General features: G+C 39.2%; 1 protein-coding gene and 2 pseudogenes across 1 annotated transcript in view; 1 reads left to right on the top strand and 2 right to left on the bottom strand.

The window, feature by feature from the left end:
- The window catches only part of FOXK2 (forkhead box K2), a 153,199-nt gene that overhangs the window by 56,364 nt on the left and 81,945 nt on the right, over positions 1 to 14,890 (top strand). The gene's annotated exons all lie outside the window — the stretch shown is intronic.
- LOC138152635 (transmembrane protease serine 2 pseudogene) lies at positions 316 to 5,069 on the bottom strand (annotated as a pseudogene).
- LOC138152310 (large ribosomal subunit protein uL23-like) lies at positions 6,043 to 6,588 on the bottom strand (annotated as a pseudogene).

Genomic DNA, 14,890 nt, shown 5'->3' with positions numbered 1-14,890 from the left:
TTTTTTTCCCTCTTCTCTTTCCCTTTAGCTAATCCTCTTCATTTTTTGCTTTTTTGGAGGGGGGGGAGGCCAATTTGGGTTAAGTGACTTGCTCAAGGTCACAGGGCTAGTTTTTGTGTTAAGTGTCTGAGGCCAGTTTTGAACTCAGGTTCTCCTGACTCCAGGGCCAGTGCTCTACTCACTACGCCACCTAGCTGCCCCTCATTCATTTTTAAAATTAATTTTTTTAGCATCCCTTCCCAAAAAAGATTCTTTTAACACTCTTCAATATTTATCCTCTCTTCATGTGTCCTCCAAATCCTTATGTCTTATAAATTTCTTTTTTTTTTTTTAGGATGAAAAAGTAATATTTATTTGCAAGATAATGTATAATTTAACTTTACAGTTTTTTATAATGATATAAAATGTAGGATACAACTAGTGGTCACCTATAAATAAAAGTAAGCATCAGAAAACAAAAACTATGTTACAGATAGATTATTTTAGAAATTGGACTTAATTGGCTGATATCTTGTGATACTGGATGCTGTTTGGAAATTCCTAAGGAATGTCTGTTGGAAGTAATGCCAAAAGCAGAGGAAAATTTTAACATGAGATGAACATAACAATGTGATGAACATAATATTCATGACTTTCGATTTTTTGATTCCGTGTTGTACAATAATGTCAGAATAATTCAAAGTCCTTGGAAACAGGGTATCCAGGAAGGAAGTAGAAAAAGGAAGAGGACATTTATAAACAAGAAACTTCATTTAAACTATTTAATTGTATGAATTTGGTTTAAAACAACTCTCCTCTTTTACAAATTCAGCACCATTTATAATATAATTTTTTTGTTATTCTGAACTTGGCAAATACCAAAAAATGAGGATTTTCATATATAAAGAACAGGGAAAAAAGTGCACTGTACATGAAACAAATCTCCAATGAAAACAGCTTGTTTTTTACATATAAAATATATTCTGCGTGTTAGTACCAAAGCAATCCTGCTTGCTTTTGTTTCTCTAAGAACTTCTACTTTCAAAAAAATATTTCATTGATGTTCCTATCATTAATTTTCTTTCATATCATTATCATCCCCCATCCAAATTCTTTTTGAAAACATTTCATTTCAACTGAGCATAGTTATGAAAAACATACATACTAGCCATTTCCAAAAATGTATGTGTCATTCTTCACCTCTAGCTCATCAATGCAATGGAAGCAAGTTTGATCATCAGTCTTCTGGGGTCATGGCTGATCAGCACATTAACCAGTCTTTCAGAGTAGTTTTTCTTCTCAGTTTTTAGTCTGTATAAATCATTCTCCTGGTCCTGCTCATCTCATTCTGCATCAGTTTATAAAATTGAATCTCCCCATTATTTTTCCTGAATCAGTTTCATCACTTATTATATCACAATAATATTCCATTACATAATTTTGTTACCGTAGTCTGTATAGTCATTACCCATCTGATGGTTACCTCTAATTTTCAGCTCTTTGTTATAAAAAAAAAATACTGCTATAAACTCCTTTGTACATATAGATCCTTTCCCTCTTTGGTGTATCAGCCTAGCTAGTAGGGGTATTACTGGGACAACAATATGTATGCTTTAGAGACTTTGGTGACATAATTCTAAATTGCCTTCCAGAATAGATGTAAAAGTTCACAGATCCATCATTATTGTTTTAGTATGACTGTTTTCCTGTGCCCCTCCAATAATCATCATTTTTAAAAATCATCTTTACCAATCTATAGCAGCACCATTTATTTGGAAAACTCTAGAAGACACTGATGTTACAAATTCTATCAAAGTAAATGAATCAAATCTAGAGTATTTAAGATATTCAATTCTTAGGTTTCATGAACATACTATCTCCAAATAGTCAAATATTGATATAATAGTTTAAGGCTTCAAAACTCAAACCATATTAACACAGAAGTATATATAGAAAACTATATGAAAACACTATAATTAAAATAGTACATCCCTGATTTTCCCCCAGGTGGCTTAGGTAAGTTAATCATTCACTTCTAGCCACTGCACAATGCTACTAAAAAAAGAGAAAAATACAAATTAACCAATACCTCTGAGAAAGCTATCAGGCTCCATGTAAATATACTCCTGGGGTACTATCACATTATTCTCACCGGAAAGGCTTACCTGTCCTCCTCTGAATCATGTTGCATTTTAAGTCAATTAGCAGCTGGTTCTAATCAATATCTTTAGCTAAATACACAGTTGTATGTTATACAAAACCTACATTATTAGAAAACATTACTGTGCAACAATCAATGATGAACATTTTTTCTCAATTATGAACATAATCTGGTTTGATTCATAAGTCTCCACACTCCAAGAAATATTTGGCATTCATTTCAGACAAATCAGTAACACTTAAAAGCTCAGGTACATTATGTTTACAGTAAGAAATCAGGAAAACAATTAATGTAGTCTGTACAGAACTGTGAAAAGTAAAAAAGACAGCTGAATTTACTGTTTAATAAAAGTTAAAGAGCCTGTGAATTATTCTAATGATACATAATGTAGAGAAAATCCACCCCGTGCTTAACTGCTGATCATTTTCAAAGATGGAAGATATACAGATGTTTGCCTGCATTTGTTGGTAAATCCAGTCTGTAAATACTGTCAGGTTTCCGTAAACTCCAGGTCTGTTTCTCTCAGCACATCCAGATCTCCAGCTTGTATCACCAACCAACCACCATAGTGAATTTTTTTCTGTGACTAAAGAACCCCCACTGTCACCCTGACAGGAATCAATTTTCCCTCTGAGATATCCAGCACAAATCATGGAAGGAGTGATCATGTTATTGTAGACATATCGGCTATTACATTTCCAAGGTTGTATTATGGGTACCATAACTGCATTCAGGAAGTCTGAAGTCTTACCTTTTTCATAGGTTGCACCCCATCCTGATATTCAGCATAACTAAGTGGGTTCAAACATCATTCCTGGGTTAGGCAAACACACTGGTATTATTTTTTCATTAAATACAAATGGTGTTTGCAACTTCCTAAGAGCAACATCATTGTTCTTAGTTTTAGAATCATAACTTGGATGAGAGATTATTTTTTGTACTTTATATCCACTTCCATAGAACATCATAGACTGCCTCAAAATTCCTGCAAATGCTGTCCAGTACTGGGGATTGGAAAGAGGTTCTTCTACACAATGAGCTGCTATTACAATCCATTCAGGAGTAATGATAGAGCCACCACAGACATGGACACCTTGGACATGAAGGCTGACTTGCCATGGCCATTCCCCTGGAGCAGCATTTGTCCCACCTACAATCCTGTTCAATCGATTCACCTTCATCACTGTACCACAATCTATGTATCGGAGAGATACCACCGTTTTTGAGAAGCACACATTACTGTTGTAGAGTTTTTCATAGAGATCTGCATTTCCAGCACTCAGGTTCAACTTCATATAGCTTGTGGCACCACTATCATCTGTTATTCCTTGACTATAGTAAAAACTATTCATATTGTACCCCATGTCTTTACATGCAATCTTTCCATAGTAATCATTCCAATCATCTTGGCACACAGGATACCAGGATTTGTTGTGAGATGAGTAAACCTGAAGGATAAATCTTGGTCCATAGAGGCAAACACAATGATTCTCATCTTCACCACTGGGACAATGTGATATTCCATCACACCAATTAGTTCGGCTGATACAAGTTCCTGAGGTTCCACATTCTATTCCAGAATTTGGGCAGCTATTTTTCACAAGTTTCCAAAGAAAGATAGTTGCAATCACAGCACCAACTATTACTCCAATGCTCATAGCAAAACATACAATTTTCTTAGCCCTTGAAGTCAACACAATGCCAGATGAAGATTTTGGTTGTAAATGGACTGCGGGTGGTGCTGAAGTTTGAGTAAGAACTCTTGGGATGTACTGTGGCACTGCTGAAGAACAATATGGAGCTGGGTAAGGTACATAAACATTAGTATTCACAAGGTGACCTGCAGGATAGTTTTCCAGTTGATAACCATGGTTTTCATAGTATGGTCCAAATGCTGGTGGCCCTGAATTTAAAGCCATTTTGGTTTTAGCAGCAACAGCATCAGCAATCAAAAGCATTTGGAGAATTCCTAATGACCTGCTGTGGGGACAGAACGCTATGCCGACTCCTCCCTAGCAAAGCACAGGTCTACTTCTTATAATTTTCAAAGGAATCCATTCTAGGCTCTCCTCTCTAAGTGATTTCTGTCACTGCTTTGTAGAGCTTGCCCTGTGGATTTTTCTTTTCCATTTTGCATCATTCTCTGAATAGTGCCATTTACTGCAGGTATCAGAGAGGACACTGACCCATGGTAGGATCCCTTCCCCATTACATCTCTGATTATGTACCACCCCCCACTGATGTACATCCTCCCTTGGTTACCATTTTTCCCACATTTACCTAAAAATATCCTTCCTGTATTAGTGTTCTTATACTCCCCCAGGTGACATTTGCCCCCAGGAGTTTCAACTCTTCCTTCCTGAGATGGGATGAGTAGACTTTTCAAGCACCAAATCCCTTAGGCCATTTCCAGAGCAAAGGCCCCATCTCTTCACAGACCATCTCTCTTCACCTGTAAGAGTATACATCAGTGGAGTTCCGTACCACCACCACCACTGAAGTGACACCTCCTTCCTTTCCCTGCCTTTCCAGTGCTTCTCTGGTCATCCTGACCCATTTCCCTATAAACTCTTTTCTTTCTGAAACAGAAGGGGTCACCTTCCCCTCATTGCTAGTCCTTGATTTGACTCCAGCACATCATTTCTCTCTATTCCACTGATTCCCTTCCCTCCTTTCATGTACCCTTCAAAGTTTTAATGTAGTCCCACTAAAATAAAAAAAATTTGATTCACCTGTAGGCAAAGTGTCACTAGGTTCTGTTCACACTACCCCAAGCTACCCTGTTCATGGTTACTTTCCCTAAAATTCTGCCTTCACCACTTTCTCTTTGCATACATTTAGATAGAAGTTTCTTGCTGATCTCTCTCTGCTGTCACTTTGTTGTTACTATCTTTGGCTACTGCATTTATTTATTCTTTCTGCATTTCTCTTTTATAGAGTGTTAGGGAAGCAAATAAACTCTTCAGTTTTGGTTTATTTCTAAAATTTTTAGAAAAAAATTTCTAAAATTTACTCTTAAATATATCATCTTTTTGTTTATCTTCCAGGTATGGTTAATTTCAGATTTGCAGGAATAGTTTACCCTATGGGCTGCATCCTGAACTCCATAGCTCTTCATATACATTATTCTGTTCCCTCTTGCTTCTTCTTGTGGGTACAGAATAGTCTTAAAAAATAGCATTATTTGAATGTCCTATTCTTTGTACTTGAAGGCCTTTTCTTCTGGTCACTTGTAGAACTTTTTGTTTCCAAATTGAATTGTTAAATTTAGCACTATATGCCTTGAAGGTTGAAGCCTTGGATTTCTTTCTGGAGGTAATCTGTGAATTCTTTCCATTGGAATTTCATTTTCTAAGTTCAGAAGATTTGGGCAGTTCTCATCTATTATTTCCTTCATGTGTTAAGGTTTTTTGTCCTGTCATGTACTTCTGGGAGACCTATGACCCTTAGATTGTCTCTACTTTGAGATCAGTCTGTTTTGCTTGCATGGTGAACGTATTTTTTGTTTTTTCCTTTTAAATTCTTTCACTTCTATATATTTGTATTTCCAATCTCTTGTTCACTTTTTTGGGTTTTTTTTTTTTTTTGGTGAGACTTGCCATTACAGATTCCAATTTTTCTATACTGCCATTTATTTTTTTCTGCGTAGACCATAAATTCTGTTCTTATAATTTTCATTTCTTTTTTGAACTACTTAGGAACAGAGTATTGTAGTTCCATGTTCTTTTTGTGTTCCACAAAGACCTGTGTCTCATAAAATGTTGGATCATTATTCTTTTACAGAATTTATTCATTGATACCTCAACTTTTTTTTTTATCAGATCTAAAGGGCATATTTCCTTCTATTGTTAGTTTTCCTTCTTTATGTATCTGCTTATGTTAGTGTTCATCTTCCTGATATATTTTTTTAAAATTCTGGAAAACTTTATTTTTATCATAGGTGGAATGGGGACACAGCAAGTTAGATGATTCCAATTTTGTTGGAAACATCTAAAGCATCATAGTCTGGAGCAAGACGGACATAGGCCTTCTTCTCTCCATCTGGCCGGATCAGTGTGTTGACCTTGGCCACATCGATGTCATACAGCTTCTTTACGGCCTGCTTGATCTGATGCTTGTTGGCCTTGACGTCCACAATGAAGACTAGGGTGTTGTTGTCCTCAATCTTCTTCATAGCAGACTCAGTGGTCAAGGGAAACTTAATGATGGCATAGTGATCAAGCTTGTTTCTGCACGGGGCACTCTTCTGAGGGTATTTGGGCTGCCTTCGAAGTCTCAGTGTCTTGGGTCGCTGGAAAGTGGGGGATGTTTGGATCTTCTTCTTTTTGTGGCTATGGACGCCCTTCAGCACTGCCTTCTTGGCCTTCAAGGCCTTGGACTTGGCTTCTGTCTTGGGGGGGGGACAACAGCTTCCTTCTTTGCCTTCGGCGCCATGTTGGGGGAAAGGGTCTTCCTGAGATTTTTGATAATTTAATTCCCTCTCCCCCCATCCCCATCCTACTCCCTGATTTTCTCTTATTCACTTTCAGACAATGTCCCCTCTGATGGTGGGGGCTGGGTATCAAGGCATTTCAGCCTTGTCATATGCTGAATAATCCATGGTTCACCAACCTAGGTCTCTGTCCCAAGTGACTTTTAGATAGTCAGAACCTGCACTATCTGGATGCTGTGCTATTTTATTCAGGAGCAGTGGAGCACTGCATAGTTCTCCTTCCTCTTTTCTAGCCCCCCCTCCCACCCCTTACCCCCAAAACAGTACCCTGTCCTAGTGACCTAATTCCCTATTCCTTCTTTCTTAGTTCTTGGGCCAGCAATGGCATTTCAGAGCTTTGCAGCGCTGTTTACTGCAGTATAGCTGTTTGCCCAGGTACCAGACATGTTGGCTGGCAATCTAAGCAAACTTCTACAACTTGAAGCTGAGGTTCCTACTATACTGAAAAGAGGGAGGGGAACCTGGCTATAAACTCAAGGTCAGTGGGTTTGTCAATTCATTAGTTTGGATTTGTTATTTTTTAACCTTCTTTTGGATGCTGGGTGTCCTCGACCATAGCAACAGCTCAAATTGCTTTTAACTTTGGTTCATAATTTCTGGTTTGAGAGCATCAAAGAACATGTTTAGTCTTCCATCTTGCTGCTCAAGTGAAATCTTAATTTAGGTAAATTATGTAGTATTATTCTTTTATTATATATTTAGTATATATATTATCTTAAAATATATTTATATATAAATTATACATAAATAGTATATTTATGTTGTTATATCAGTTCAGCCTTTGTTAATATTAGTTCATGAGCAATTAATGTTTCTTCAGTTATTTAAATCTGTATTTATGGAAAGAGTTTTGTAATCGTGTTTCTGTAGTTCCTGTGTATCTTTGTATTTTAAACTACCATTTTTTTTTTTCTCATCAGGCATAGTTCAATTTATTTGTTTATAAAAAAACATCTCTGTGGTTGCCACAGCAGCTGCCTGGGTCCTCTGGACAGACACTTGAGTGTGAGTCTTCACAAGATGGTCAGTGTATTCCTGATAAGGAGACTTAGTGAACACAGTCTCCTTCCACAGGTCTGGGGTTAGATAGCTGTATGTTTTGGAGATGGCATCAAAGGTAGCTTTAGCAAAGTTTCCCAGAGTGGCAGCACAGCCTCTTGCAGAAGTGTAGCAGTCATCAGTTCCAGCCATCATCAGGAGCTTCTTAGGCACATGAGCTGAGACAATGCTAGTACCTCTAGGGGCGGGGATCAGGAGCACCAGAAACGACCCACATCACCCAGTGACCTTGCAGGGTACTGTATGAGGCTTGCCAATCTTGTTCTCCCAGTAGCCACGTCTCACAGGAATGATGGACAGCTTGGCCAGAATGATAGCACTGATGAGGGATGGCTTCCAATAGGTTCAGCAGGAACTCTGATCTTTATCTTAAGACCAGAAAACCTTCGATTCAATCTTGAAAGAATTCAGTAAGCCCAAGCAGACTTGGAGACAGAGTTGTGAAAGTTTATTGTACACTTTACAGTGGGCAAGAATCTTTGGGGGACCTGAAAGTTTATTGTTAGGCTGTACAGCGGGCAAAAGTCTTTTAGAGGACTTGCAACCTCAAAGGGGTAGAATTAAGATTTTTATAGGGTAATCCATAGTAGAACCTGTGCCAATTATGCTAACTAGGTGATTAAGGGTGGGATTCGGGAGGAGTTAAGGTGGGGCCAGTGTTTAAAGGAACATGCATTTTTAATGTAATTGTGCAGGCGTATTGCCCATGATTCACTGGGAAAAAGCCCAAGGGGGGGCTACCTAGAGGTGTGGTTTTAGGCTTGGAACGTCACTAAGTCGGCTAGCAGTCAATGGCTGATGGAGAAGTGCCCTGTCTGCCACCCATGAGTGTCATGTTTGACAAGATTGTTGTCTGGGAACCAAGGCTAAGGAGTTAACCCAGACATAGGGTCCTGAAGGATTTGTTGAGGCAGCCAAGGAGTCAACCTAGAGATAGGGTACTGAAGGATTCATGGGGGCAGCAGGACACTATGCAAGGGGGAGATAATAGTTGTCTAAGCTGGAATGTTTATAGATACTTTAGTGAAGGAACAATTCATGAGTTGTTGTTGGGCAGAGTTAATGCTCTGAAGCTGGGAGGGGGAGAAGGGGCAGAGTTAATGCTATGAAGCTGGGGGGGGGGGGAGTGTGATTTTACCTGGTTTTACAGAGTGATGTTACAAAGTCGTATTACAAACTGATATTACAAATATAAATCCCAAGCACCCCATCATTACTGATGTTACAAATTGGTATTACAAATTGATGTTACAAATTGATTTTATAAACATAGATCCCAAGCACCCCATCAGCACCACGAACAGCTGTGGCCACTTCCTTGGAGCACTTGACACACAGACCAACATGGCCATTGTAGTCACCAATGGCCATGTTGGTCTGTGTGTCAATGATTTTTTTTTTTAACCAATCTGGGTTAAGTAACTTGCTGAAGGTTACACAGGCAGTTATCTCTGGGTGTGGTGCTGAGTATCTGAGCCGGGTTTGATCGAGGTCATCCCCACACTGGAGCCGGTGCTCTTACTCGCTGAGCGCACCTGGCCGCTCCTAAGCAATTGGGGTTAAGTAACTTGCTCAAGGTTACACAGCCAGGTGTTTCTGGGTGGATGCTAAGTGTCTGAGCCCGGGATTCGATCTCCAGGTCTTCTCAGCACTGGAGCTGGTGCTCTTACTTGCTGTGCTACCTGCCAGAACCTCATCTTTCAGTGAAGATCCCAGGAAGAAATCTATGATCTCAGACTCCTTGATAGGAAGCGAGAAAAGATAGATCTTTTCCAAAGACTTGATCTTCATGTCCTTGACTGAGCCGGCTCAGCTTAGTGACAGGAACCCACTCCTTGTCTTCTGCCTTTCCTCCCCTGCCCTGCAGCCTTGACCTCGGCCCACCCTCCACTGCGGAAGCCACTACGGAAGCCTTCCTGGCCTCAGACGCTGGGCCCCCGGGGCCTCCTGCACCTCCTGCAGCACCGGCATCGCCCTCCATTTGCCGCTCAAGCTGGGACATCTATCAGCTTCAATGCCCACGGATTCCCTCCTGTCCCCTCACCGATAATCCCTCAGCTTTCCACCTCTCTTCCCATCCCACCACTACGAAAGCAAGCAACAGACACTCATGTGAAACTACTATTTTTTTAAACTGCCATAATTTAAATAAAATTTTGCTTTCAATCTCTTCCTGCTGGATTTTTTGGGGAATACACGTAAAATTCTAATATGTGTGTATATTTTTTATCTTGCAACTTTGCTGAAGTTTTTGTTTCATTTAGCTTTGTAATTGACTTTCAAAGAGTTTCTATAATATTTGAATTGATTGTTCTTTAAATGTTTGGCCCCGTTTGCTTGTAAATTCATCTGTTCCTGTTTCTTTTCCCTGCACCCACTCCCTCCCCTTTGAACTTCATTTATGGGCTTTCCACCTGCTTTTTTTGTGAAAGTGTTCATTTTCTGTTAGTCTAGCAATTTATATTCATGGATTCCATTGAAATTTTCAGTTTTATTGACTCATAGTTGAGTGAAATAACTTCTAATAATTGCCCTTTATTTCTTCATTGATTGTGAATTAACATTTTTCATTTTTTATATTGATAATTTTCTTTTCTTCCTTTCAAAATATCAAATTAGCGACTAGCTTGTCTATTTTATTGATTTTCTCCCCCCAAATTAGCTCTTGGTTATATTTATTAGTTCAAGGGGTTTTTTTTTGTTGGTGTTGTTGTTTTACTTTGTTTTGTTCATTTCTACTTCAAGTTTTCAGGATTTCTGTTTTGGTGTTTTAAGATTTTTTTTTTAATGTTGGTTTTCTAAGTGTTTTTAGTTGCATGCCCACTTCATTGATCTTTTCTCTTTTCCTCTTTTATGGATGATAGACTCATATTTTCCTCTAAATTCTACTTCGCCTATATCCTAAAATTTTGTTCTGCTGTCAAATTGTTGTCATTTTCTCAAATAAAACTATTGATTTGTTCTTTGACCCACCCATTCTTTTAAAATTAAGTTATTTAGTTTCTAATTAATTTTTAATCTTTGCTTCTAAGGCCATTTACTTGATATATTTATTGCATTATGGTCTGTAAAAGATGCATTTAGTTTTCAGCTTTTCTGCATTTGTTTGTGAGGTTTGTGTCAGTCACTCAATCAATATGGATTAAGTGCCTACCCTGCGTGCCAGGCACTCTCCTAAGTGCTGGGGGTACAGAAGGAAGCAAGAAGCAGTCCTTGCTCTCTAGGAGCTTGTCATCTGATCTGGGAGACAAGATGCAAAAAAATATGTTACAAAGTAACTATAAATAAGGAATGATTAACAGAATGAGGCTCTAGTAATAAGATGGATTGGAAAAGGTTTTCAGTAAAAGGTGGGGTTTTAGTTGGAACTTATACCCTAATACATTGTCACTTTTTATGAAGGTGCCATGCATAACTCAGAATAGGTATACTCTGTCATATGTAAGATTATGAAAATTCTAGTTAGGTCTCTGACTTTGTTCTTGTTTATTCTTTTGTTACATTTATTTAGGTCTGAGAGGGGGGTAAATTGAGGTCCCCCTCTGTTATACTTTTATTAAATTTTTTCCTGTAACTCATTTAACTTTTCCTTTAAGAATTTAGATGCTAAGCCATTTTGGTGCATTTATGTGTAGTGTTGATATAATTCATTGTCTGTGGTACCTTGTAGAAAAATAGAGTTTCACTATTCATCTCTTTTAATTAGGTCTACTTTTGCTTTTGATTTGTCTAAAATCATGATTGCTTCCCCTGCCTTTTTTACTTCAGCTAAAGCTAGGGCTAGGTGACACAGTGGATAGTGTTAGGCCTGGAGTCAGGAAGACCTGACTTCAAATTTGGCCTCAGATTCTGTGTGATCCTAGGCAAGTCACTCACCCTATTTGTCTCAGTTTCTTTTGCTATAAAGTGAGCTAGAGTAGAGTGTGGCAAACCACTCCAATATCTTAACTAGGAAGACCCCAAATAATCAATTAAATCTTTAATAGTTGTTTGTCTTTACAATGTTGTTACCATTGTTTAACTTGTTTGTTTTTGTTCTGTTCACTTCACTTTACTTCAATCAATATAGGTCTTCCCAGATTTCTCTGAAAACATCCTCTTCATCTTCATTTCTTAGTTGATGGACACCCCCTCAGATTTCCATTTTTTGCCACCTCAAAAAGAAACACTGTAGACATTTTTTACATCCTTAGTTAGAATTTGTTTTGCTTAGGACTAATCTTTCCATTGGTCTACCTTCCCTCTACTTTGTCTTTTTCCCTTCTCCAGTTTCCCTCTTGCTTTTCTATTAAGTGAAATCCAACTGTATCTAACTCTGTGTATGTGTGTTGATATGGATGTGTTCTTCTTTCCTAGACCAGTACTGAAGAGATTGAGGTTCAGGTGTCACCTGGTTCTCCACCTTGTTTATATAGACTTCTGCTTGTACACTCTGATTTGTGAAATAATTTCTCCTAACCTTCCTTTCTGATCTCCCCCTACCCCTTGCCCAATATATTCCACTTGCCCTCTCTTCAAAATTCTTCCTTTAAGATCTTCAAGACATAACAGAATCACTCCCAGGCCTTCTGTCAAATTAGACTCCTTCTGTAAGCTCTGATGATGATGGGGTTCAGAGAGGACATGTATCATTTCCCCATTTTAGAATACATGTAAGCAGTTTATCCTTGTTGAGTCTGTTGTGACTGTTTGTTCATCTTTACCTTATGTTTCTTTTTACTCCTGTATTTGAACTTCAGAGTTTCTATACAGCTTTGGTCTTTTTATCAGGAATGCTCAAAAAGTTCTCTTTTTTTAACTAAAGATTCTTATTTTCTCCTGTACAGTTATACTCAGTTTTGCTGGGAATTTGCTGGAAGTTATTCCTTTGCCTTCTGTAATATGGTATTCCAAGCTCTCCACTCCTTCATAATGATGGCTGCTTAATAATGTGCAGTCCTGTCTGTGGCACCATAGGGCTTGAATTACATCTTTCTGGATGCTTGTGATATTTTTCCTTTGACCTGAGGGCTCTGGGTATTGGCTATGTCATTTTGAGATTTCTTTCAGGAGGTAACTGGAGGATTCTATTTCCACTTTGTCCTCTAGTTTTAAGATATCTGAGTACTTTCAAGATTTTTTTGAAAAAAGATATCCAGACTTTTTTTGGTTATGGTTCATATAGTCCAGTTATTCTTAATGTTTTTTCCTCAGTCTGTTTTTCCAGGTTAGCTGTTTTTGCTATGCTTTATACTTCTCCCTCCCACCACCAGTCTTTTGGCTTTAATATTTCTTGTCTGTTTCTTATTGTCTAACGGAGTCTTCTGTTTGACTTCTTTCTGGTCCATTCTAATTTTCAGGGTCTTTGTTGCTTGGGAAAGGTTTTATAACCGCTTTTTCTAAACTTTAAATTCCTTTTTCAGTTCCTTCTTCCATAATTCATTTCATTTCTATTTTTTTCCTCTAGCACTCTCATTTCATTTACAAAAACATTTTTAACTCATCTTTTTAAATTCTTGCTTTGTCGCTTCCAGGAATTCTAGCTGAATTTGTGCCCAGTCTGTGTTTTTCTTTCACGGGTTTTATTATACATGGTTTTGAGACATTCTTTTTGGGGGGGACGGGGGTTGTGTCTTGAGCATCCCTATTACCATAGTAGCTTTTTATGGTGGGGTTCTTTTTTTTTTTTTTTTGCTTTTGAGGGGCAATTGGGGTTAAGTGACTTGCCCGAAGTCACATGGCTAGTACATTTTAAGTGTCTGAGCCCGTATTTGAACTCAGGTCCTTCTGATTCCAGAGCTGGTGCTCTATTCACTGCACCACCTAGCTGCCCCTGGGATTCTTTTTTTGTTTGTTAATTTTTCTAGCCTATTTCCTGACTTAAGGCTTGATATTAGGGCCAAGGTCTGCAATTCAATAGCAAAGGACTGGGATGGTCCTGTTGCTTTCTTGGGATTATTTTATTCCAATATCTCAGGGACTTGCAAGCTATTAGTGTCCCTACAATGCTCTCATCCAAAGCAAAATTTGATTCAAAAATATTCAAGATCCCACACAACATGACTACCCTAGGTTCATATAAATGTCACTTCAGGGCTCAGTTTATTGCATTATGAATCATAATTTCTTATGTGACAGTGCTGTCATTACCTTTCCAAATACTTTGACTTACATCCCCAAAATATCAAATAGTCAGCTACCCTTTATAGACCTTTTTCTCTAGTCATCTCCCCGTCTGATTCTCACTGATAGTTTCTTTTTAAAAATATCCACATCCTCTCGCTTCCCCCTCTCCCACTGAGAAGGTAAGCAAAATATCAATTATATATATGAAATCCTACAGGGGGTGGAGCCAAGATGGCGGAGTAGAAGCACAACCTTCCCGCGGCTCCGGCTTCCACCCTCCCCAATCCATGTAAAAAGGGGACTCTAAACAAACTTTGGAGGTGCAGAACCCACAAAATGACACAGAGAAGCTAACCTCCCGCTGAGAACAGCCCGGCAGGCAGGCAGGAATCGGCCAGCGCTCTGGGAGCCGAGCCCAGCCCCACGCTGTGGCTTTAGCCCCAGGGCAGGCCTGACCAGCCGCCAGCCAGAGGGACTCCAGATCAGCAGCAGCTGTGGCCATTTCCAGATTTATCAATACAGAGATTCAAAGGACAAGGTGAGAGGCCAGTGCAGTCTGGACTTTGGGACCCAGGAAGTGGGAGTGCGTGGCTTTTACCCCCGGAGCAAGAAACCACTGAGACACCAGCACAGCCTGCCAGCGCCATGTGGCAGCTTCAGCTCCTGGCCTGCAGAGTGTAGGGGGACCAAGCACCAGTCTGAGGGGTCATCGCTCTTGCTTTAACCTGCTTGGATCTGGATTGCAGTCTAGGGTGGAGGTCCTGGGGTATGTGTCCAGCTTGCCAGAGCATGTGGAGACCTCAGAGAGGGCACCCATCTAATACCTCCGGCAGCTGAGAAAACCCCAGCGTTTGGGACGAAAACTCCCCTGTCTGCTGGCAGAGTCCTACTGTGGCAAAAAGCCCAAAAGTCAAATCATCGAGTGGCAAAATGAGCAGGCAAAGGAAACAAAGCAGACAGAAGATTCCAACATTACACTCCTATTTTGGGGATAAGAAGGAGCAAGGCATGGAACAGGAGGAAAACAGTGAAGTCAGAACTCCTGCACCAAAAGCTTCAAAGGAAAATACAAGCTGGTTACAGGCCATAGAGGA

This window comes from Petaurus breviceps, unplaced genomic scaffold (assembly GCF_028583685.1).
Source record: "Petaurus breviceps papuanus isolate PSGF00001 unplaced genomic scaffold, PetGlider_PUasm1.0 90925, whole genome shotgun sequence".
NCBI lineage: Eukaryota > Metazoa > Chordata > Mammalia > Diprotodontia > Petauridae > Petaurus > Petaurus breviceps.
This window is presented reverse-complemented; position numbering and strand designations above follow the sequence as displayed.